This window comes from Schistocerca gregaria, chromosome 3 (genome assembly GCF_023897955.1).
Source record: "Schistocerca gregaria isolate iqSchGreg1 chromosome 3, iqSchGreg1.2, whole genome shotgun sequence".
NCBI lineage: Eukaryota > Metazoa > Arthropoda > Insecta > Orthoptera > Acrididae > Schistocerca > Schistocerca gregaria.
In genome coordinates this window covers 637,849,315-637,876,261 of record NC_064922.1, presented here as the reverse complement: position 1 = coordinate 637,876,261, position 26,947 = coordinate 637,849,315, and positions in this window count along the sequence as shown.

The window sequence follows — 26,947 nt, the reverse complement described above, 5'->3', positions numbered from 1 at the left end:
AATCTGTTAACATGTCCAAACGGGATGAATATGATGTGTGTATCATCCTGTCGTTAAATATGGTAAAAAATTATTAGTCTGCACCATAAGTAGTAGTAGCACGGTGTTCTGCAACATAATAAAATTATGAAGAATATTGTGTTTCATGACATGTTGACCTGTTAAATCGTGGCATATTGTAGAATCACCACTATTTATGTATGTGACTTCATGGTTGCAACGTAAAATTTTACGTAAGTTAAGAACTTAGCACCTCTGACTTCCCACGCCAGGTGGTGGTTACTGTGCTAAAACTATTTCTCTTATATTTGACGTCATTTTATTTATTTATTTTTCTCATTATTGTTATTTTAAATCCTGTACAACAGGCAGGCTGTCAGCAGCGTTCCATGCTGCTCTTCAGCCATAGGATACACAGTGAGAAGAAACAGAAAGATTACACATAGGTTACAGAACGGTGGGCAAGAAAACAGTTGTCACAGAAAGACAAACACAGAGCCGTTCACACTCAACGAGAATCCACACTGGAAACTGTTGACACGACCCTCAAACACTGAAGTCGGCGATGGCACAGGTGAACGATGGAGTGCGACGGTGAATACATGAACATGAAACATGACGGCACACACGAGACACTGATGGCGATGATCTCCAGCGCGCGAAAGTCCATGTAGCGTGTGCGAGTCCGGGGACCTGTCAAGAGAAGAAGAAGGATGTGGGAGGGGTGGAGAGGGGAGAAGAAAGACGCCAATGGCTGAGAAGATAGGAGGAGGAGGAGAGGGACAGGGGAGGGGAAGGCCGGGGGAGGAGTGGGGAGAAAGGGAGGAGAGAGGGAGGGTGCCCAAAGGAACAGACATAGGAAGAGGGAAGGAGGATCAAAGTTGCTAGGAGGGCTATATGGAGGGGAGGAGGACATCATCAGAGAGGGGGAGCTGACGGAAGCCACCTTGGGAGAGGGTTAGGAGGGTGGAGAGATGGAGACCAAGTGGGACGTGGGTATACAGGCGCGGCAGGGGCGGGGGCGGGAGATAATGAGCGAGACAAGTGGGCGAGGAGGATCGAGTTTCCGGGAGGTGTACAGGATCCATATCCTCTCAAGGAAAAGGAGATGCCGGATGGGCATAACAAAGGATAGGGCGGATGAGAGATTTATAGGTGTGGAGTATGGTGAGGGGTCCAGACCCCACGTACGACCAGAAAGGAGCTTGAGGAGACGGAGTTGGGAGTGTGCCTTAGCTTGGATTGTCTGGAGATGTGGGGTCCAGGAGAGTCGACGGTCGAGGGTATCGCCAAGGTACTTGAGGGTGGGGGTGAGGGCGATAGGACGGCCATCGACGGTGAGATAGAAATCAAAGAGGCGGAAGGAAGGGGTGGTTTTGCCTACAATGATCACCTGGGTTTTGGAGGGATTGACCTTGAACAACCACTGGTTGCACCAAGCGGTGAACCAGTCAAGATGGGATTGGAGAAGGTGATGGGAGCGCTGCAGGGTGGGGGCAAGGGCAAGGAAGGTGGTTTCATCGGCAAACTGGAGTAGTGGACGGGGGTTGACGGCGACGGCATGTCCGCCGTATATAAAAGGTACAGAAGGGGAGATAGGAGGGAGCCTTGGGGCACACCGGCGGAGGGAAAAAAGGTGTAGGAATCCGTGTTATGGATGGTGACATAGGAAGGACGGCGGGAGAGAAAGGAGCCGATCAGACGTAATTAATGGGAAGAGCGAAGGTGTGGAGCTTGAAGAGGAGACCGGAATGCCATACGCGGTCATAAGCACGTTTGAGGTCCAGAGAGAGGAAGATTGCAGAGCAATGGGAATTAAGCTGTTCGGAAAGGAGATGAGTGAGGTGAAGGAGAAGGTCGTCGGAAGAGAAGGATGGCCGAAAGCCACACTGGGTAATGGGAAGGAGCCGGTGCTGTCGGAGATGCTGGTGGATGCGGCGGGTGAGGATAGATTCCACGACCTTGCTGAAGACTGAGGTAAGGCTGATGGGATGGTAGGAGGAGACGACGGATGGCGGTTTACCACGTTTAATGAACATTAAGATACGTGAGGTTTTACAGAAGTCGGGGTAGTAACCGGTGGACAGGACTACATTGTAGAGCCTGGCCAGGGTGCAGAGGAAAGAGACAGGAGCTTCACAAAGGTGATGGTAGGTGACACGATCGTGACCAGGAGCGGTGTTCCGTTTGGTGCGGAGTGTAGCAATGAGATCCTGTGTAGTGATAGGGGCGTTGAGTTCTGTGTGCAATGTTGTCCAAGTACTGAAAACCAGGCGCTAGGGGAGGGACAGAGGTATCACTTCGATCGCGGACATCCAGGAGGAGGAAGTAATCGAACTGAGGATCGTCGAGGATGGAAAATACATCGGAGAGGTAGGAGGCAAAGTGATTGGCCTTACTAAAGGTGTCAGGGAACGGATGATCATCATGGAGAAAAGGATAGTAGAGGGAGGGTTTAGTTCCGGTAAGGCAACGGAAGGCTGACCAGAACTTGGACGAGTTGATAGGTAGTGTAGCATTTAAACTGATTCATGTCTGCCGCCAGCCCCGCTGTTTCTTGGCCGTGAGCAAATTACGAATGTGTCACTGGAGTTGCCGGTTGGCGTCATAGTGTGTCCGGGTCACGCGTGTGGAGGAAGGCACGGTACAGACGACGGGATTCACGGAGGAGGAGTACAGCCTGTGGGGGTAAGGTGGGACAGTGGGGGTGGATGGCGACAGTAGGGATGTGGGACTCCACAGACTCAAACAAGGTTTGCTGGAGAAAGGAGGCGGCATGGGTGACATCATCAGGGTGGTGGTAGGTGAGGGGGTGGCTATCGACCTGGGTGGAGAGGGTATCCCAGTAGGCATTCCAGTTGGCAGGTGTATAGTCATGGATGTTCTTTGGGGTAGGGTCATTACGAGGGTCGGGGCAGGAGGACAGGGAGATGGTCGCTACCAGTAGGCTCCAGGACATCCACCGTTATACGGCCAAGGAGGTTAGTGGAGGAAAGGATAACATTGGGAGTGGAGTTGGATTCGGAACGGGTGTGCTTGGGGATGGGGATGAGGTCCCCTTGAAGGGAGGAGAGGAACCGATGCCACCGCCATAATTGGGCGGTGGAACGACTATGGATGTTGAGGTCGGCGGCGATCACGTAGGAGGAGAAGGTACGGTCAGCGTGGGAGAGGAAGTCGAATGGAATAAGGGCATTAGGGCGGACATAGATGATGGCGCATGTGACGGTAAGGCCAGGGAAGAAGAGACTTAGGATCAGGTGTTCGGTGGGGTCAGGAAGGAGAGGCTGGAGCCGAACTGGGATCTGGCTGTCGTGACCGATGGCAACTCCGCCACGCGAAATCGGGAGGGGATTATCGGAGCAGTGTAGGAGGTAGGGCGACGTGTGGTCGGTGTGGTGGGGTTGGAGGGAAGTTTCATTGAGGAGGAAGGCATCCACGTGCTGGGCGGCAAGGGTGTGCAGGAAGAGGTTCTTGTTGGTGGGAAGGGAGCGGATGTTGTTGATATGGTGCTGTTGCACCATGACAGGTATTCAGACAAGGGTGTCAAGATGGGAGAAGGTGAAATGGGCCTGGCTGTTGGAGTAGGTGGCATACATTTTCAAGTGGAAAATGGAACCGGCGGCGAGGGAGACCTGTTGGAGGGTGTGAGGGCGATGGAAAGGGTGGACGTTTTGTAAGACAATGGTGAGGAACCTGATGATGTCCTCAGCGGTGGGGGGAAGTGGAAACGAAGGGAATTGCCAGGAGGGGTGGGAGCGTCCAGAGGACGGACAGGTAGAGTGAGCTGAGGAGTGGTTGTAGGGGGTCGGGCTTTACATTTTTGGGAGTAGGCGGGATGAGAGAAATTGCAGGTATTGCAGGAGGGAGGGGATTGTAGGTTAGGGCATTGCCAGAGGAAGTGTGCTTGTCTACAATGCAGGCAGGTGGAGGCCTCACGGCACGGCACTCAGCTGTTGGGTGTGCTTTATAGCGCAGACAACTCTGGCAGCGCAGGGATTGAGGAGGGTGACGGGACAGGTCGACCTTATAGTGCTGGTTGAAGAGGAGGGCACCCTCCTTCAAGAGACGGTCAATGGAGGGGTCGTCCTCGGAGTAAACCCGCATAAGGCGGGTGGGGCTGGCCGAGTTGAAAATGCTGCAGACCGCCCGCATCTCCAGTGTGGCATGCGCCTTGAGCTCCGCCAACACCTCCTCCTCCGTGATCGACGGACTGAGCCGAGTGATCACAGCAGTGAGAGTCGGTGGGCGACGCGGGGTTGGGGTTGGCGGGTAGGAGATGGAGAAGGAGCAGGGGTGAGGAAAGCGTTGGGGCCAAAACGGGTGATTGGGAGACGGGAGAGGATGTCAGTATGGAGGGTAGGGCTGGGGGAGAAGATGAGAACAGAATCCCGTCTGGGAGTGAGGAAAGAGAGATGGGGGCACCAGGGATGTGTTGACGGAGGAGGAGGGAGAGATTCCAGGCCTCAAGAAGGGAAGGATCTGGACGGGAGAGGAGGTATTTGTATAAAGAGGGGGGGAGGAGGAGGAGGAAGCGGAGGGGCAGTGGTAGGTGGGGGACATCCATGGCATCCAGGGAGGGGGAAGGAGGACGGGGTGGGGCCTCTTTCGGAGCGGAGGAGGTGGCGGGGCCACTAGAGCGTTTAACGGCGGCAGAGGGGTGGGTAGTGATATGAGGGATGGGAGATATAAGGAGGTGGCGGGAACGGGCAGGTTCCGGCGTGGACGCAGCAGATGGCGCCTGAGATGGTGATGGTGAAGGCGACGGCGACGGCGACGGCGACGGCGGTGGCGGTGATGGCGTAAGCGATGGGGAGAGTTGGGCCTGGGCAGTGGCCCCACAGGCCACCACCCTAGCTGGAGCTGCAGTGACAGGCTGGGGGAGTGGGGGGAAAAGATCAGAGGGAGAGGAGCGGGAGAAAGAAGCTGGAGAGGGGGCGACAAAGAGCGAAGGCAAAGGGAGAGTGAGAAGAGGAGGGATGGAAGAGGGTGGTGGCGGCAGAGGGTGACGTGTAAACTATGGCTGTGGTGGTACTGGTCGTAGTGGTGGTGGGGGCTGACATGACAAGGATAAACAAAGACACAGGACAAAGGGAAAGGGGAAGAAGAAGAAGAAGAAGAAGAAGAAGAAGAAGAAGAAAACTGGGGACAGACGGAGACGAAGACAGAGGGAGACGAAGACGGACGACGACCAGTGTCCCACGCTGGCTCGGAAGCTGAAGCTGACGCCGACGACAACTGGCAGGAATGCCGCAGCTGCTGCTGCTGCGGCGGACGGGGCCAGGGCCGGGGCCGCTGCTGCTGCTGCTGCTGCTGGAGGGCGGGCTGGCTGGACCGCTGCTGCTGGAGGGGTAGCTGCCTGCTACAGGCTGGACCGCTGATGCTGGCCGGGACCGCTGATGCTGGCCGGTACTGCTGCTGCTGCTGCTGCTGCTGCTGCTGCTGCTGCTCGGCTGTACCGCTGGCTGACTGGCTGGCTGCCTGGCTGCCTGGAACCTGAAAAACTAGCGCTTCGATTAGTGCTGGAATGGCACAACCGAAGGGCGTTAACCTTAAGGAGTACCGCCGGAGAGTGTTATTTGTATATTTTTCTTTTTCACTAGTCCTGTAACCTAACACTTTATAATTTTCCTGTTGATTTTTATTCTTGCATAAATAACACGCCAGTGTATCTTGGCAAGATGTGCAGTTCCATTTTCCTCATTGCTATGCGTTTTTAATGAACAATTTTAAATCTGAAATATTCAATTAATGATTTGCAAGGGCACATTCCGTATTTTGTGGTAATCTCTTGCTAAATAAAGTAATGTTAAGTCTTTACCTAACCATGTCACATAGAGGGCGTTCCAAGGCCCTGTCACACTGAGGTCTGCTGTATAGGTGAATGTAAACAGTGGCTTCAGTTGTTGTGATGGTTTCATTGCTTCTGTTTCCGCTGATAACTAGACACCAGTGCCTGCGAGCTTAAATTTTTATGCTAAAGTTATGTTATTACCAAGAGTTGGTTTATACTCAAATGCATTTGTGGCCTTTTGTTTCCTTTTCATTGATTGCTATGTGAAATTTTTAACTTCCAGCAGTGAAGATGATTATTGTGTGATCGAAAATCGATTTTGCTGTTAATAAATCATCATAATTACGGTCAAATCTGACCTTCCTTCTAATTTTATTTATCATATGATCGTTGGGCACACAGCCCTCTAGGTAGTCACCAATCAATAATTTTACCACTGGAAATGTCACACGAATTGAGAACATGGCACTTATGCAGACACACAGATTGCAACTAGTAGGCCTGAAGAAGAGATGTTTGCGCCAGAGTGGAATGCCTCTCACTCAGTAAATGACGTGGCAGAAGTGGCATAAGGTATCTCGGCGGCCTGTCTCGACTTGCAGCATCTGGTATCCGGGAAGCAACCGGCAGCTTACGGACTGCAGCAGGACCTTGGCCACATCTTGGTCAGGCTGCAGTCAGCAGTATGGAACTAGCATGACAGCATTGCATTTGACGTGCAACCCTCCCCCTGGAGTAGAAATCCATTGAGCGTTAGTGGGACAGCCCTGCTCTTCCTGCTCACCTCTGTATCAGAATGCGCGTGCCGGTGCGGAACAACGTATTAGCTTGTCTCTTGTCGACACGAGATGTCACTCCTGGCACCCTTCTGAGTTGGTTAGGTTCGGTGCACGCATCTACAGTGGTGCCACGCGACTCCCATGTCCCTCGATTAGCAGCCGGGCGGCTTGTTGGCTGCTAGGGGGTTGTTGTGGGCGCACGGTGACGACCCGCTGCCTGCACTGGCTTCAGATGTGCCACCTCCACTGGGACTGCGAGACGTAGGCGTGTCATCAGGCAGCGGCCAGCTGTTGCAGCGGGTGGCCTGATTCTTCGCACCTTGGCTGCTTTAGCTGACTCATTACGGTGGCCCACTCCATTCGCCCCTCGCTGGCTGGTGTGGTCCGTGACGTCCAGTCTGCCATGTTGGTTCTAGAGTCTGCATAATCCTCAAGTGTGGTCAAGTGCCATCTTATCTCACAAATTTCATCACATCGATCTAATCAATTTACAGAAAAGAAAATAATGTTGAATAAAGAAACATTTTATTACTATTACTATGGACAAAACATCCAAAAATGAATTTAATGACTGCAGAGCCCTGTTAACGTTGTATGGATGTAAATTATGTGGTGTTGGGTGTCTTTGTTTGTGTGTGTACGTCTTTTTGTTAGTTTTTGATTAGTTCTACTCCTGTCATGCACCCTAATTTGACGCTGAAGCAGCTTCTATACCTCCACCAAACGTGCAGACTTCTCCCAATACTAAATACTATCTTATTGTACTACCCTGTGCTTTTGCTAATACTACCGAGCGAATTTTCATGCATTTTATTCTTGGTATGCACCTCTTTCAATTTTCGGTGCCTGGCGTTATCGTCTGCTGATGCTGAAGTGGCCAGGAAATGCATCTACTCACACAGCTGCTGGTGAATTCCCTGAAACCTTTGTAATGGCATTTTATGATTGTGCCACACGTAATTTTACATAGTACAAGGATGCCTCCTGTCTTCTCTGTCAGGATCGCTGCTGCTGAAATGATACACAAACAAGCTGCATTATATAAAGACATGTATTTTTTTGCTAATATAAGTCTCATCCATGGTCCATTATTACAATTCTGCTTTCTGTATCCTGGTCCGGGGTTTGTCACTCTACCATGACTTGCACTTGTTCGTACTAATTCCCCATACACAGTACTTCCCTGAAGGCGCTCATATGGCCCTGACAGAATTCCACCACGAGACAGGGTACATCACACGACAGACGATGGCTTATAACACACCAAGTCTTAGAGTCGACACGCGCACAAAGTGTGAACGGCTGACACTATACGAAACACACACAAGAATCGAGACTCACATGTTCATAACACACCGAGTATTAGTATCTACACGCACCCAAAGCTTCAACCATTAATATCTTACTAAAAACATCCGAAAATCGATATGCACACGCTCTATGACACAATTTATCGTCAAGACACCATGAAAAACATAAAGTGACGTACATATGTCCCTTTGACTGTGTACAAGAAACCATGGACAGTACACAGAAACAATTTCAGTGGCGACTGTAATACTTGTTAAGGCTTTCCTACGAGAATACTGTGACAGAATACGATGCTCAATTGCGGCCAACTAGCTGCACGTCTCCTTGCTCTCCTGGGAGCGGAAATCGTTAGAGAGTTCTGAGGTCCAAAGAAAGAATAGCAGTACTCAGTTGTTTGGAGTACTCAGTATTGCAGCGTGCCTGGTTTGGTATGCCACGAAAAGTGATAATTGTTGATGACATATAACTTACAACGGAATCTTAATTTGAAACGTCCCGTTAGAAAAATTTCTACATAGTCCCCATGCTCCCCACAAAAAAGATTAAAAATGGTTTTGGGCAGTGGCCAATACAGATTTGAAATTTTTTTTATAATTACAATAACAAAGAAATGAAATGCACACACTAATGGCTTTTTTCCCAGGTGACTGTCGCACAGCTGGGTGCCCACGACGCATTACGTGCAGGTGGTCACTTACCTTTCTTACTGAAAAATTTACGACAGCAGTTTCTGCTACAGTGACAGTCTCATATAAAAATATTTTCACAGGCTGAGAATTTGCGTTACAAATGTGTAGAAAATAAAATCCTATAAATATAATAGTGTCCACAAAATTTTCGCCAGCATAGTGATACATTCACGCATATAGACACATTTAATAATTCTTAAAGTACGATTCTGGGTTTCCAACAACTTTTTTCACAAACCAGAGTCCCTAACCACTACTCATTATTCCTTACCTTATTACACATATACATATTCGTCGCCACTTCTTCAATATTTCATCATAACAGATACGTAGCATAATTAAATAACTCATACAGCATCAGCTTAAACATACCTCAGCAGCATAATTAACATCGTCGTCGTAATAATAACATCATAACACCTCAGTCAAATCTCAAAAACGTCATAGCTCTCTGCAATAATTTCAAAACCTAAAAAAAAAAAAAATTCTCTGTTCATTTCAATAGTGTCATCTACCTCAAACGTACCTTAAAAATCATGATCTCATACCAAATATGTCATTCCAAGCTCTCATATTATCACAATGGTTCCGAAAAATATGAACAGTTCACAAAGTACAGACAAAATACAATTTCATAAGTGTGAAGTTATCTACCTGTGTAATTGCGTAAACATGTGTCACTGACGTAGTAAATATATGTTTGTTTCTTTGTCAAATAATCAGGTAGCTGTGTAATTCTGTGTTAGAGAAATAAAGTACAGATGTGTAAAATTGTATAAGCAAATACCATATTAGCTAGAGCTCCTTGTGCTTGCCAAACACATGTTACACAAAGTAGGTGTGTCCCCCTGAGGATTAATGTAATTATATCCTAAGGTGTTACAGATTACAGCAATGGAATGAAATGTATCACAGAAAACCTTTGTATCATTTTACTTCAAATATTTTTAAAAATAAATGTTTTAAGTACGAAATTAATCACTCAAATATGTGTACTGTAGCGATAAACTGTGCGTCTTGTTGTAAGATAAACTCTGTGGAAGTGTCGTAGTTATCGTCCTCCGAAAGCTAAGTTCTGCAGAAGTCAATGTACTTACCTCATGATAAACAAAAGTGAAATGCTTTGCGTATAGATATCGTAGTAACTACGCTTATTGCTGTGATGAAGTAAGTACTGTACTGTAACGTATTGTTGTGCTACAGAAAAGGCTGTCTCATTGTAGCTATACCACAAAGTTACTACTAAAACATGTTTTCCTTTCCATAAGAATTCAGAAAAACTGTTCAGATATAAAACAGTTTATTTACCTTAATAGTCACAATATATATATCAGTTCATGAGATCCATTCTTAAAACAAATTTCAAAACTCCGCCATCTCTCTCTCCACCACTGCTGGTAGCTCACCTCCAACTGCGCAATGCTACGCGCTGTTAGCATCCAGCTGCCGCTGCCCAACACTATAATGGCAGACAACAATGCAAAGCAGCCACAGACTGCACACGGCACAGCCAGTGATTTTCATACAGAGCGCTACGTGGCGGCGGCGTTACCAATAAAAAAACCTAAACAGCCTACTTACAAATTCAATCTGCCCCCTGCCAGTGATTTTTGGCGTGAAGATGTCACAAATACTCAACTGTTTTGACCACGTTAAAAAAGGGCACATGTGAGTGTCGGCCATCTTAGGTTGATGCCATTTGTTCTTTGGCAGTTTGTCACAGTCGTGTGGCGACTTATTTCTCCCTGAGTTACTACCACAACGAGTTGCTGACTTGCCTCCGTTAGTGGAAGCAGCAGCGCTAATCGATCCTAATACTGCTGTACCATCTACAGTGTGACCGCTATATTTCCATGTGGTGGTGTGTGTGGCAGTCGGTCAGTTGGGACAGAGCAGCGAGGAAGTCTCCCTGGTGGGGGTCAGACCCGGACAGATCGCGGCGTGCACGATTATTTAAACTTGATCTTGCCTGAATGTCTCACCTCACCTCACCTTACGTTAGTGCTACCTCCTCAGGCCGAGCTTTTGAACACTTCTGATTACGACTGTTCTATTGGTTTTTGACGATGATTTTCATTTTAGTCTGATGTACTGTGTGAGACCTTTAACCGTCTATTAATTTAGTTGGTTTAATTTTAATATAAAACTTTCAGCAGGCTTAAATTAAACTTTGAAGACTGTTTAATAACCAAAATTTTGAAAGTTTGTTCTATCTGAAATTCTTGTTATCCAGGCACTATGTACCGTGTGTGGCCTTCAGACGAGTTTGTACGTGAAAATTTTTTGTCAGTAAGACGTTCATCCGCTTGTATTCTTTAAAGCAATTTTTATAACTTGTGTTCAGGCTATAAGCCATTCTTGTTTTTGGTGTGGTCTTGGGCCTTCAGCCCAGGGGGTACCGCAAGTTTTCTTACCTAGTCCTTCAGCCGTATTGTTTTAATTTGATCCTTTCAAGGCTATGTGTAATTAAGTGGTTCTTAGGGAAACAAGTTTGTGTGTTTCGTGCAACTAAAAGTAACTGATTAGGCCTCCCCTCCCCCACAATCGTAACCTGATCCGCTCTGTCCTGCGAAACCTGATTTCAACACGCTAAAAAAGTATCGTAATGACAAACAAATAACACTGAAATAAAATTAAAGAAAAACTACGCTAAGCAACACAATATCAATATTAAATTACACTAAACACTTCATCCATGGCGACTATTTACGTACTGCATCTTTTGTTCCCGTTGCATTGTTCTTGTATCTTAGTTCTCTAACAGGTAAAAATTCCTCGTCGTTCCGATAGTTACTGCAGCATTATTTTCAATTGATTCCCTAGTGGCTGTGTATTGATTCCCGTTTGAATATTTCTGTGTGACCCCTACGATGGGTTAGGTGGCCTCAATTCCACATATTCGCTACGTTGGTCATTCCATTGACCTCAACCATTCTATGTCCTGCTATTTCTTTGCTGTTGACCCTAAGAATCCTGTTAGCCCTGGTTCGAGTTCTGTTCCTCTCTCCAGTTTCCGTTCTGTCGGTAACTGATGTTGGTATAATGATCATATTTTCCTCGTCTTCTTCTGTTTTCCCTTGAGGCTGGTTATTCACGTTGAAGTTTGATTTAGATTCGATCGATGTCTCTCCACATTTCTTCCTTTGCCATTCCTGTCTGGCGAATCTGGCCGGTTACGGTTATTATTTCTACTTCTTTCCAGCGAGCTGTGAATTACATTCACCTACTCGAGTTTGCACAGCCCACTCTTGAAAGCTTAGATTGCATCGTTGACTCTATCGATGAGCAGTTGCTGCTAAAGTATAGGTAATTTAATGTAGCAGTGGCTTATAATTTCCTTGGGACTGTATGGTTGATCCAAGAATCGGCTCTTCATGACGAAGGATTCGAAGAATTTGACACGACTTCGGGATCCAGACGCTTCTAACTCCTTATCTAACATGATATCCTGTTTTACTCTCTCCTGTGTGTCTTGCGACCAATAAGTGCGAAAGAATGCTTCCTTGAACTGTAGATAAGAGCAATAACTCTCCGCAATTCCGCGCATATGTTCTGCAGTGTACCCTTCTAAGAAACCACAGATAAACTGGAGCTTGTACTTCAGTGGCCATGATTCTGGTAGCACGTGATCATACTGTGCCATCCAGGCCTTTGACTGTAATGCGTTGGTTGCCTCCTTTTAGACTTGAAAATTTTGCAGGGTCAAGAAAAGGCTCCACGTATCCGCCGTACGAATTTTGCCTCTTGTCTGCGGGGCGTGATTCCAATTATCCGTGCCCAAACCATCCTCGTGCACTGTTTATGTAACCCGTCGTGCTCTGAGATTCACGTAATAACATTTCTGACTTCCGTAGACGCGTAAAATTGTTTTCCGGCCACGTCTCTGACATTCTTTGTGTTACCGACAGAGCGTGTTCTATTACGCGTTTCGCCGCAGCAAGAGCGTATTCCTGCTGCATTCGCCCATGTGCATGGGGCTTGTCCTCATATAGCGGTACGGAGAGTCGCGAAACATTTTCTTCACTTCTGTGATGCTCTCGATGGCGCTCTACCGGACGAGATTATGTTTGCAATTGCGCGACCCGCTTATGTGCCTGCTTAACCACTTTATGCAATCCCTGTTGCTCGGCGATTCGGGACTGCTGATCTTTAACTTCAGATATTTCGGCCTGTTTGATTTCTATCTGATTCGCTTCACCACCTCACTCATTTTTCCCCGTTTTTTTTTTTTTTTTCGCCTTGCTTTTGGAGAGTTCGCAAGTGCCTTTTATGTCTTACACAACTCAGCTCTTGCCAGTTTAATTTGACCGCTGATGCGTCCTTTCGTGCTACTTGCGCTGATATGTCCTTTCGTGCTACCAGCGCTACCAATCGCGCGTTTACGCATCGCGCTTTGCCTGGTTAGCGACCTCACGCGTTTCTGCTGTCCTTTCCGTGACATTATCTAGCTCTTATTTGCTTCTTACGGTCTCTTTCTTGAGTCCATCTGCATCGTCTGTGACCTTTATTATGACTAATATGTGTCTTTCTTCCTCTTTCTCCCGTGTATTTTTTTCTGCCTCTTGCATGAATTGCACGTGAAACTCAAACTGAGGTCAACCATTAACACCTACAGGACTAGAAGAACGAGATTCAATCATTCTGTGAAGTTTCGTTCGTGATTCTGGTCTGCAAATATCACTGATGGTGCGTCTCGTCCTGCAGCACCTACATTTCGTTCTGCTGCGGTCTCCCGTTCACTTTCGTCACCTGAGTGAGACATGTCCTCTTAGTCTGCAGGTTCAACTTTCGACATTTATGCCCGGCCTGCAACCGCATTTACCTGAGAATCCCGTGTAATATCTGCCTGGTTACTGCTAGTAATCTGACGTGGGTCCATGGTAATCAAAACACGTTAACTTCCGCTACTCTGTAGCATACGTGCCTTGCTTCTTGTAAGCATGCTCTCTAATTCTGACCCAAACGAAATTGAACACTTCACTTACCTGTGCGATATAGAGTCCACTCTAAATTAAGCACCCGTGAGCTACTGGTTCCTAGTACCTGACAACGAATTCAAATAACAGAATTCTTGTCTATGTTGACAAATGAAAATCTCAGTCAGTCCTAACCAATCAACATAACGCCGTTCGCTATCAGAAACAAACAATCAAGTGACACAGAAGTTACAAGAACTACATGAAAATACGCCAGCAAAGCGAATCTACTCTACCGAGTGCACCACATTATACATGGGGAACAGAAACTTATATCTACGATCTGAAGTTCACAGACGGTGCCATCAATTCAAAATTTTGCGCAATTGACGTCACATTGAATAACTACACTAAGCAACACAATCTGACAGTCACAGAAGGTGCCATCAATCTGTAATCCTGGAAGGGTCGCAGCAATGAAATGTAACGCTGGTTGGGACTGTTTAAATGATAGATTCTGTTGCCATAACTTTAGTGTTCAAACAAGATTTATTTATTCTAAGACAGACATAACTCATTGTTTGAATTCCACAAACAACTTACAGGTGATTTAAGACAACACTGGACAGGGCTCCTCGGTTTCAGAGACAGTTTAACTAGTGGAGCGTGTCAAGTACTCTGGCCATAAAAATCTGAATTGATCCAATACACTGAAGTTTCTGTACATAGGTGCAGCTGAGCAAGTGGTGATTGAGATCTGTATGTCCTGACAACGTGGAAGCAACAGTATGTTACCCTGATTGCTACATGTGGCGATGTAACTTGTGGCTGGCAAAATGTCTGCGGCGGAGATGAGACTTGGAGGCGGCACCTGTGAATCGATTGTGGCGATGAAAGATGCAAAATTCTCACAGTCTAGCCACCAGGCAGACAGATCGCAATTTACTCTCTATCAGAGCCCTGAAATCAGGGTAGGTTTCAGTGTGTGACACACCTGCTCGCTCGTCATACTAGGGACCAATTTGACTGACTTATATGACAGAGCGCACAAGGATAGCAAAAACGAATAAGTGTGCCCTTGGAAAACGAGTAGTATGAGATCTCTGAAGTCACACTGTCGGTACAGTAAGTACTTCACCACAGGCTTACCCAATCTAAACTACTCATAAGTGAAGTCAGTATTAGGTCAGGTCCCAAGTCTTAACTACACATGCCAGAGCTTTGACCAGAAGTGCTTACACACCGAAGTCCCACACCTAAGTGCTTCGCACCTCTCTGGAAAAAATTACAATTTCCCACAGAGTGCATGAACGACACCGCCTTCACCCCATCTTTATCCAATCATAGGATTCTAGAGGCGCTAAATCTCCCCTTTCACAAGAGAGCACAAACTCATGCCAAACTAGGGAAAGAGTTAAGCAACCGGTCTCTCTGAAAAAAAAGGGATCCGCCAATTACAGGCTTTTTTTAAGTTTTCACAAAGGGGGAAGATGATTTTCTCTGAAGTCATGTTGCTTCCCATGGTAACAAGCAAACAGATACATTCTTAAAGATCATTATCTAAATCACCTATGCCTCGGAGCTTGTCAGTCCTGGGGATGGGGTGTAATGAAGATTCTGTCTCTAAATGTCTCTCAGATGCCAGAGTTTCTTCTACAACCAAGATCACTGATGTAAGTGGTTCATGGACCTATTTGCAATATCGACGAACACAAAATCAGGTTAATTTTGTTACGCGTGGCTCTGCACAGAATGTCCTATCTGCGACTTCACTGTGTAGACGTGTTCCTTCAGACTGTCGCCCCCAGCCCAGGTCTCTGCTGGTGCTGCGGCAGGTACTACGGCATCGTTCTGCTGGAGACTTTTCTAAATGAGGGGCTGCCCTGTCTGGCCTGTTCGGCTGTGGACCTGTCTGGCAAGATTTGCTTAGGGATGGGATTGCTGCCAATTACTTTCAACTCCCAACATGCTGATTCTGCGAGCTTACAACCATAAAAAACCTCATGCTTTTTGCGCCCTATCAGGTTTCATCAAAGTCTGCTCATCTACATCTACATCTACATGACTACTCTGCAATTCACATTTAAGTGCTTGGCGGATGGTTCATCGAACCACAATCATACTATCTCTCTACCATTCCACTCCCGAACAGCGCGCGGGAAAAACGAACACCTAAACCTTTCTGTTACAGCTCTTATTTCTCTTATTTTATTTTGATGATCATTCCTACCTATGTAGGTTGGGCTCAACAAAATATTTTAGCATTCGGAAGAGAAAGTTGGTGACTGAAATTTCGTAAATAGATCTCGCCGCGACAAGGAACGTCTTTGCTTTAATGACTTCCATCGCAACTCGCGTACCATATCTGCCACACTCTCTCCCCTATTACGTGATAAAACAAAACGAGCTGCCCTTTTTTGCACAATTTCGATGTCCGTCGTCAATCCCACCTGGTAAGGATCCCACACTGCGCAGCAATATTCTAACAGAGGACGAAAGAGTGTAATGTAAGTTTTCTCTTTAGTGGACTTGTTGCATCTTCTAAGTGTCCTGCCAATGAAACGCAACCTTGGGCTGAATTCTATGTTGTATTATTGTTGCAGTAGTACAATCTGACAGTGTGCTGTATATGTATCTTGTGATATAGGAGTGTCCATGTCATAATCTGTGTCTATACATTCATGTGTTTCCTTATATCAGCGTCTGAATCTCTCTTGCTCCTTGTTGTGGTGTATGGCGTGTTTCCTGTCGTAATCTTGTATGTGCCAGTTGCTGCTTATAAATCTTGTGTAACGCTTATCATATTTTATCTGCGATGTGGTTAGGCATGCCCCAGTTACCTGACTCCCTTATAGCTTCTTCTATGTCTTCGACTTCCGACGATGCACCACATTTTAGTGTTATGTGTTTGGGGTATTCATGTTGCCCACATTCACACATGTTGCTTTGCCTAAGTCCTAGGGAGTACAGGTGCGTAGGGTAAGGGCCATAGCCCTTAACATACCGTCAGTGGTGTCAGCGTGACAGCCTCAACCGTTCCACGATATTCCGGAAGCAGGAGAAAACCCGATTGCCATTCTCCCCCATGTTTCAGCCATCTGTTTTCTGTTATATGCTTCCCTGTTATCTCGTATACCCCTTCCAGTCTTCATCTACTGAGCCAGTATGCTGCTGCTCTGGCCTAGTGGTTTTGCAGATGGTGATGGTTGTCACTGCATTTGTAACAAGCTTGGGATTTTTGAATGTGTACCCGTATTGATCAGGAACTCCAGTGAAGTCTGCCTTCACACGAACAGTGTTAATGCAGAACACTTCTTGTAATGTCTTTTTCCTCAGTTGCGTATCTGTGTTTGGATCAATGCGGACGCTGTTTTACAGGTTTTCATGTAGTCAGTCGCTACGCATCGGACGAGAGAAACCATTGGTTTCTGGACTATATTTATTATTTTTATTGTTCGTTAACCTCGTATTTCTCTTTTCCTTTGCACGAATTGTGGAGAAACATCCGGCATTTACAACATTGTCTCCAAATAACAACTCTCGCTATAGGTTGAGCAATGGAAACATTGGAATCACTACAGACTTGAAAAACCTGTTGACCTCTTTTCGCCAGGAATGCTCTCTTGGCCGGTGCCAGTCTGCTTTTTATGTCCTCCATGCCTCATTCGTCATGGATTATTTTGCTTCTAACGTTTGGAAACAAAAAAACTTTATATAGTCAAAATAGCATTAATTAATACACTACTGGCCATTAAAACTGCTACACCCAGAAGAAATGCAGATGTAAAACGGATATTCATTGGACGAATATATTATACTAGAACTGACATGTGATTACATAATAACGCAATTTGGGTGCATAGATCCTGAGAAATCAGTAACCAGAACCACCATCTCTGGCCGCAATAACGGCCTTGATACGCCTGGGCATTGAGTCAAACAGAGCTTTGTACAGGTACAGCTGCCCATGCAGCTTCGACACGATCCCACAGTTCATCGCGAGTAGTGACTGGCGTACTATGATGAACCAGTTGCTAGGCCACCGGTGACCACAAGTTTTCAATTGGTGAGAGCACTGGAGAATGTGCTGGCCAGGGCAGCAGTCAAATATTTTCTGTATCCAGAAAGGCCCGTACAGGACCTGCGGCATGCGGTAGTGCATTATCCTGCTGAAATGTAGGGTTTCACAGGGATCGGATGAAGGGTAGAGCCACGGATCGTAACACATCTGAAATGAAAGTTCGCTGTTCAAAGTGCCGTCAATGCGAAAAAGAGGTGACCGAGACGTGTAACAAATGGCACCCCATACCATCACGTCGGGTTATACGCCGGTATGGCGATGACGAATAGACGCTTCCAATGTGTGTTCACCGGGATGTCGCCAAACACGGATGCGACCATCAAAAAGCTGTGAACACAACCTGGATTCAACCGAAAAAATGACGTTTTGCTATTCGTGCACCCAGGTTCGTTGTTCAATACACCATCGCAGGCGCTCCTATCTGTGATGCAGCGTCAAGGCTAACCGCATCCATGGTATCCGAGCTGATAGTGCATGCTCCTGCAAACGTCATCGAACTGTTCGTGCAGATGCCTGTTGTCTTGCAAACGTCCCCATCTGTAGACTCAGGTATCGAGTCGAGGCTGCACGATCCGTTACAGCCATGCGGATAAGATGCCTGTCACCTCTACCGCTAGTGATACCAGGCCATTGGGATCCAGCACGTCGTTCCGTATTACTCTCCTGAACCTACAGATTCCATATTCTGCTACCAGTCATTGGATCTCGACCAACACGAGCAGCAATGTCAAGGTACGATAGGCTACAATCCAATTTATCAAAGTCGGAAACGTGATGGTACTATTTCTCCTCCTTGCACGAGGCATCACAACAACGTTTCACCAGGCAACGCCGGTCAACTGCTGTTTGTGTATGAGAAATCTGTTGAAAATTTCCTCATGTGAGCACGCTGTAGGTGTCGCCACCGGCGCCTACCTTCTGAGAAGCTAATAATTTGCACATCACAGCATCTTCTTCCTTTCGGCTAAAAGTCGCGTCTGTTTACACGTCATCTTAGTGGTGTCGCAATTTTAATGGCCAATAGTTCGAGTAGGTTTCCCAACATGGTATAGATCTAGGAGGAGATTTTAATTTGCCGCATATAGACTGGGAGACTCAAACGTTCATAACGGGTGGCAGGGACAAAGAGTCCAATGAAATTTTTTAAAGTGCTTTATCTGAAAACTACCTTGAGCAGTTAAACAGAGAACCGACTCGTGGCGATAACATATTAGACCTTCTGCTGACAAACAGGCCCGAACTATTTGAAACAGTTACCGCAGAACAGGGAATCAGCGATCATAAAGCGGTTACTGCATCGATGATTTCAGCCATAAATAGAAATATTACAAAAGGTAGCAAGATTTTACTGTTTAGGAAAAGTGAGAAAAAGCAGATTAAGAGTACCTGACGGCTCAACACAAATGTTTTGTCTCAAGTACAGATAGTGTTGAGGATCAGTGGACAAAGTTCAAAACCATCGTACATTATGCGTTAGATGAGTATGTGCCAAGCAAGTTCGAAAGAGGCACTGTGGTACAACAAACGAGTTAGAAAACTACTGTGGAAGCAAAGGGAACTTCACAGCAAACACAAACACAGCCAAAGTCTTGCTGACAAACAAAAATTATGCGAAGCGAAAAGTAGTGATAGGAGGGTTATGCGAGAGGCGTTCAATGAATTCGAAAGTAAAGTTCTATGTACTGACTTGGCAGAAAATCCTAAGAAAGTTTGGTATCATGTCAAAGCGGTAGGTGGATCAAAACAAAATGTCCAGACACTCTGTGACCAAAATGCTACTGAAACAGAGGATGAGAGACTAGAGGCCGAAATACTAAATGTCTTTTGCCAAAACTGTTTCACAGAGGAAGACTGCACTGTAGTTCCTTCTCTAGATTGTCGCACTGGTGACAAAATGGTAGATATCGAAATAGACGACAGAGGGATAGAGAAACAATTAAAATCGCTCAAAAGAGGAAAGGCCGCTGGACCTGATGGGATACCAGTTCGATTTTACACAGAGTACCCCCCACCCCCCCTTTCTTGCAGCGGTGTACCGTAGGTCTCTAGAAGAGCGTAGCGTTCCAAAGGATTGGAAAAGGGCACAGGTCATCCAAGTTTTCAAGGCGGGACGTCGCACACATGTGCAGAACTATATATCTATATCTCTAACGTCGATCAGTTGTAGAATTTTGGAACACGCATTATGTTCGAGTATATTGACTTTTCCGGAGACTAGAAATCTACTCTGTAGGAATCAGAACGGGTTTCGAAAAAGACGGTCGTGTGAAACCCAGCTCGCGCTATTCGTCCACGAGACTCAGAGGGCCATAGACACAGGTTCACAGGTAGATGCCGTGTTTCTTGACTTCCGCAAGGCGTTCGATACAGTTCCCCACAGTCGTTTGATGAACAAAGTAAGAGCATATGGACTATCAGACTAATTGTGTGATTTAGGATTGAAGAGTTCCTAGATAATAGAACGCAGCGTGTCATTCTCAATTGAGAGAAGTCTTCCGAAGTAAGAGTGATTTCAAGTGTGTCTCAGGGGAGTGTTGTACGACCATTGCTATTCACAATATACATAAATGACCTGGTGGATGACATCGGAAGTTCACTGAGGCTTTTTGCGGATGATGCTGTGGTGTATCGAAAGGTTGTAACAATGGAAAATTATACTGAAATGCAGGAGGATCTGCTGCGAATTGACGCATGGTGCAGGGAATGGCAATTGAATCTCAATGTAGGCAAGTGTAATGTGCTGCGAATACATAGAAAGATAGATACCTTATCATTTAGCTACAAAATAACAGGTCAGCAACTGGAAGCAGTTAACTCCATAAATTATCTGGGAGTACGCATTAGGAGTGATTTAAAATAGAATGATCACATGAAGTTGATCGTCGACAAAGCAGATGCCAGACTGAGATTAACTGAAAGAATACTAAGGAAATACAACCGGAAAACAAAGGAAGTAGGTTGCAGTACGCTTGTTCGCCCACTGATCGAATACTGCTCAGCAGGGTGGCATCCGTGCCAGATAGGGTTGAGAGAAGAGATGGAGAAGATCCAACAGAGAGCAGCGCGCTTCGCTACAGGATCAATTAGTAATGTCGAAAGCGTTACGGGGATGATAGATAAACTCCAGTGGAAGACTCTGCAGGAGAGACGCTCAGTAGCTCGGTACGGGCTTTTGTTTAGGTTTCGAGAGAATACCTTCAGCGAAGAGTCAAGCAGTATATTGCTCTCTCCTACGTATATCTCGCGAAGAGAGCAGGAGGATAATTCAGAGAGATTAGAGCCCACACTGAAGCATAACGACAATCTTTCTTTCCGCGACCAATACGAGACTGGAACAGAAGGGAGAAACGATAGAGGTACTCAAGGTACCCTCCGCTACACACCGTCAGGTGGCTTGCGGAGTATGGATGTAGATGTAGATTTAGTGTATTTATCATTGACGACCTGTTTCGAGCGAGATTGCTACGGTCGCAGGTTCGAATCCTGCCTCGGACATGGATGTGTGTGATGTCCTTTAGGTTAGTTAGGTTTAAGTAGTTGTAAGTTCTAGGGGACTAATGACCTCAGATGTTAAGTCCCATAGCGTTCAGAGCCATTTGAACCATTTGAACCTCTTTCGATTGCTCGAACTGTTATCTTCTGATCTTCAAAATATTTGTCGGCTATAAACCGTCTTCCACTATGAGCTTGTAACTCATGCCACGTGATCATTATGAAGACTATACGGCATACTGCACTTAGATAAAATAAAACCATATACAAAAATACATATACATATACATATACAATACATATACAAAAATAAAACCATATACAGATAAAAAGCACCTTGTTCAAAGGCGAATTTTAACAAACATAATGCTCCAGTGCAGCTTGCTAGTTCTGAAAAATACGTAGTAAAATGCGTATTTGCAAAACTGTTTACGTCTGTATGACATGTTGTATATATCACGGATACATTTCAGGCAAAGTATTTGCAGAAATATTCATATTTACTAAATATGGTGCATCCTCTGCTGAACGGCTAACAGTGATACTCCTTCCGCAATTTCCATTACCTTAGCGAACTTGAAACACGTCTCATCCTTCCTCGGTACGTCAGTACCCCAGTTCCTTTCACAATGACCCTTTCGTACTACACTCCAGTATTGGAGGCAGGTGTCGACGAGGCAAGTAAGGGCGCTGCAGGAGAGCGAGGTATGTGTAATGTTGCGGCCTGCGGGACCAAAGGGCAGACACCAGCCGCCATCCGCCAGACGCCGGCGCGCTCCTGCACTCACCGGCGCGGGCCTTTCTTCTCCCTCGTGGGCGCCGGGCTGCGGCGTCTCTTAATGCCCTGGGCCGCGCTTTTTGCCAGGGTCGTAAGTAATCAGCGCCAAGGCTGGGGGCCGCGACGTGACACTGCGCGCCCCGCCTACGCTCGTGGGTCGCAGCGGAGACGCCGTTCTTCAAAGGTGTCGCCCTACCAGCGGATAGCAACCTGCCCTCGCAGGAGGGGCCGCTTTTGTCCGCCCCCTGCACCGAGGCGCTGTTGCACATCCATAGAAATGAACGCAGTCCGCCCCATTCTCTGCGAGGGCATTGTCGTGGCTAGAATTAGCAGGTGCAAGGATTAAAGCCCCTTCGTGCCTCTGGACGTGTCGTCGTGTTTCTCGCTGTCTCCGAGACACTCTACTATATTGAAAGCAACGGTTCATTAGTAACAGGCAACCTAAGATCTGAATGTAGCACTAACAAGTGTGGCGTTCGTAATAGAACCTTGCCCACTTTTATTACAATTTCTTACTATATTTTAATGCACATTCTAGGAAGATTTTGTTTCGGGAGGCTAGCTAGTCTGTAGGATCACGAATCAATCTCATCGAACGACGTTCCATATTTATTGTTTAAATATTACCCCTGCAGTAGTCACGCCGTGATTCGCCCTATTAATAGTTGCTGCGGTTTGTCAGTCTACATAAAGATAAAGGTAAATTTATAAACAAAATAAAGAAATTAATTGTTCGTATATAATTTGCTATGTTGAAGTTTTAATGGCAGCACCGACTTTCACGTGTTGTGAAAAAAGTGGAAAACGTCTCTTCATCGAGTGCGGTTTACTAAAGAAATGAATAGTTCAGCGTTCAGCGTTCAGTAGGGAATAACATACGAGTATGAGCATAGGGAATTAGCAAGTGAGGCTTGCTCGGCTGTAGACAGCACATAACTGTCACACGTGTCCACACGTCTTTCGTCTTTTTATATACGAGTGCAATATTACAAGAGTACAGGTATTTCTGAAGTCAAATTCAAACATTTGGGTATTTTACTTGGCTTAGTTAATTCAAGTAGCAATTCCATTCCGCAAAGATATATGTATAAAACAATTAACTGACCTGTCCCTAACGAAAGAATGTCACCAAGAGAGAGTAACACAGCAATAACAACAACTTCAGAATAAAGTGTGATATGGCTACAGTGACTGCGTTTCACTGTTCTCCGAAAGGCAACAGCGCAAATTACACTCCTGGAAATCGAAATAAGAACACCGTGAATTCATTGTCCCAGGAAGGGGAAACTTTATTGACACATTCCTGGGATCAGATACATCACATGATCACACTGACAGAACCACAGGCACATAGACACAGGCAACAGAGCATGCACTATGTCAGCACTAGTACAGTTTATATCCACCTTTCGCAGCAATGCAGGCTGCTATTCTCCCATGGAGACGATCGTAGAGATGCTGGATGTAGTCCTGTGGAACGGCCTCCCATGCCATTTCCACCTGGCGCCTCAGTTGGACCAGCGTTCGTGCTGGACGTGCAGACTGCGTGAGACGACGCTTCATCCAGTCCCAAACATGCTCAATGGGGGACAGATCCGGAGATCTTGCTGGCCAGGGTAGTTGACATACACCTTCTAGAGCACGTTGGGTGGCACGGGATACATGCGGACGTGCATTGTCCTGTTGCAACAGCAAGTTCCCTTGCCGGTCTAGGAATGGTAGAACGGTGGGTTCGATGACGGTCTGGATGTACCGTGCACTATTCAGTGTCCCCTCGACGATCACCAGAGGTGTACGGCCAGTATAGGAGATCGCTCCCCACACCATGATGCCGGGTGTTGGCCCTGTGTGCCTCGGTCGTATGCAGTCCTGATTGTGGCGCTCACCTGCACAGCGCCAAACACGCATACGACCATCATTGTCACCAAGGCAGAAGCGACTCTGATCGCTGAAGACGAGACGTCTCCATTCGTCCCTCCATTCACGCCTGTCGCGACACCACTGAGGCGGGCTGCACGATGTTGGGGCGTGAGCGGAAGACGGCGGGACCGTAGCCCAGCTTCATGGAGACGGTTGCGAATGGTCCTCGCCGATACCCCAGGAACAACAGTGTCCCTAATTTGCTGGGAAGTGGCGGTGCGGACTCCTACGGCACTGCTTAGGATCCTACGGTCTTGGCGTGCATCCGAACGTCGCTGCGGTCCGGTCCCAGGTCGACGGGCACGTGCACCTTCCGCCGACCACTGGCGACAACATCGATGTACTGTGGAGACCTCACGCCCCCCGTGCTGTGCAATTCGGCGGTACGTCCACCCGGCCTCCCGCATGCCCACTATACGCCCTCGCTCAAAGTTCGTCAACTGCACATACGGTTCACGTCCACGCTGTCGCGGCACGCTACCAGTGTTAAAGACTGCGATGGAGCTCCGTATGCCACGGCAAATTGGCTGACACTGACGGCGTCGGTGCACAAATGCTGCGCAGCTAGCGCCATTCGATGGCCAACACCGCGGTTCCTGGTGTGTCCGCTGTGCCGTGCGTGTGATCATTGCTTGTACGGCCCTCTCGCAGTGTCCGGAGCAAGTATGGTGGGTCTGACACACCGGTGTCAATGTGTTCTTTTTTCCATTTCCAGGAGTATATATCGGACGCCGCTGCTTGCACGGGGCGGTTGTCCACAATTCTTGGCCATTTCACCACTGCTGGCCAAGTCAAAATGGAACAAAGGAATAACGTAGTACTATTGATAACAGGGAAGTACTCGGGTCTTCCGAAGACATGAAAAAGAAAGAAAAAAAGAAATAGAAACTTTCGTGCAGCCTGTTAGGACGCGCATGAGACTTCCACAAGGATAAACAGTCCCAACCCTGCTGATGACGTTCCTTAAACTAAGAACTTTCGAGTAACAATTTCAGTACCACTCAATTCAACAGGAGGTTAGCATACTAGACAACGTTTCAAACCAGCGTCCAGCCAATCGACATTTACGGTTTCCTTAATTCGCTCTAGGCAAATGCCGAATGACTCCTTTGAAAGAGAACGACCGATTTGCTTCCCCATTCTGCCACAATCTGAGCTTGCACTCCGTCCCTAATGACCTCGATGTCGACAAGACGTTAAACCCAATCCTCCTCCTTTCCTTCTTTCAATTCATCAATAAGTGTAAATTACAAATTTTACTTACTGACATTGCTTACTTATGAAACAACAGACAATTCCTAAATACTCCCTGAGAGGAAAGACATCAAACTGCTAAGATAGTTCGTTACTAATATGCGAGCGTTCTCGGAGGAGGCTGTACTTGGATCCGCGACTAAAACGTGATTTCTCGTTAAGACCGAATAATTCGTTACAGGTCCCTTGGATGGCGTTCTAGGTCCAGCTTGTGTTAATCCCGTATTATAAGATCGTGTGGGGAATTTAAATGTATCTTTTGTGATGCCCTACAAATGATTGTAATCCAGAAACTTCGCCATTGATTAGGATAAGACTCAGAAGTTTTTCCTCGATTTTTTATGTTTCTATAAATGGAAATAAAATACAGTGGCATCAGTACTCTGAAATTTCAAGTTAAATAGCACTGAAATCTTCCATTTGCCACTCCGTTATGCACTGTTTTCTGCATGAACGTCAGAGCCTGCGGCCAGCAGGGAAGAAACCAATTGGGGCAACAGCTACGTCGTTGCAAGACCAGAGGTAAGCAAGTTGCCTCCAGTCATGCTAGGGATAGTAAGCTTGGACGTTCTTTACTGAAATCTACCTCGTTTTTTAATCCTGCCTTATCTTTTTCTGCGGGAGGTCTTATAGCCAGGAACCCTCTGTGTAGTATCTGACAGGAAAATATTAGGAATTATACTTGACGTACTCTAACAAATACGTTACACTTGGCATCCATTGTCTAAGGAAAAATAACTTTAAACAGCGCTTTATTTTGATAGGATGCATTAAACGCTCATACTTTCCAAAGTTGTGAAACTGAGATTTAAAGTAATCTTGCTGTTCAGTTATTTGCATTTATACATCTTTAAGCCGGAAGCCGCCACAAAGCGTGATACAGGTCACGTACTAAAAAAGAACCAGCGTTCTCATTCCACAACTCGTCACTTCAAAAACTGTGTAAGAACAGAATAACATTGTAGATTTCAGCACGTCCTGTTAGTTCAATGCACCATAAAAAGAAAGGGCGCATGGCGATGTCGTGATCTTAGGATTCCGGGAGACATTTTATGCATAACTGTGTATTCGTTCCACAAAAAAAAAAAAAAAAAAAAAAAAAAAAAAAAAAAAAAAAAAAAGGTTCGAATGGCTCTAAGCACTATGGGACTTAACATCTATGGTCATCAGTTCCCTAGACTTAGAACTACTTAAAAGTAACTAAGGACCTCAAATACATCCATACCCGAGGCAGAATTCGAACCTGAGACCGTAGCAGCAGCGCGGTTCCGGACTGAAACGCCTAGTAGCACTCGGTCAGAACGTCCGGCTTACTACATACCTAGAACGTAGTCCTCGAGTGATAATAGAGAAAGGTATCATCAGCAGAACCCCAGGTTAGTGTAATAGGACCGCTGTTGCTATGTTCGTAAATGATTAGGTGGGCAGGGTGAGTTGTAACCTATGGTACTTTCCTGATGATATTGTGCTGTACGGTAAGGCGTCGAAGGTGAGTGACTCTAGGAAGATACAAGACAACTTAGACAAAATCTGCAGTAGGTCTGATGAGTGCCAGCTAGCTCTAAATGTTGAAAACATGTGAGCTGCGTGGATGAGCAGGAAGAAGGAACCTGTAATGTTCGTATACATTATTACTGGTGTTCCGCTTGGCACAGTAAAGTGTCTGATAGCTGGCCGTAAGGTTGCGAAGTGATATTAAATAGAGCGAACGGGTGAGAATTGTGACAGGGAACGTAAATGGTCGACTGCGGTTTGCTTGGAGAATTTTAGGAAAGAATGAGTCACCCGCCAAGGAGACCGCATAGAGAACGCTGATGCAATCTGTAGTTGAGTACTCTAGGGTGTTTGGCATCCGTACCAGGTCGGATTGAATGCAGACATCGAAGCAATTCAGAAGCATGCCGCGAGATTTGTTACCGATACGTCTGAACAA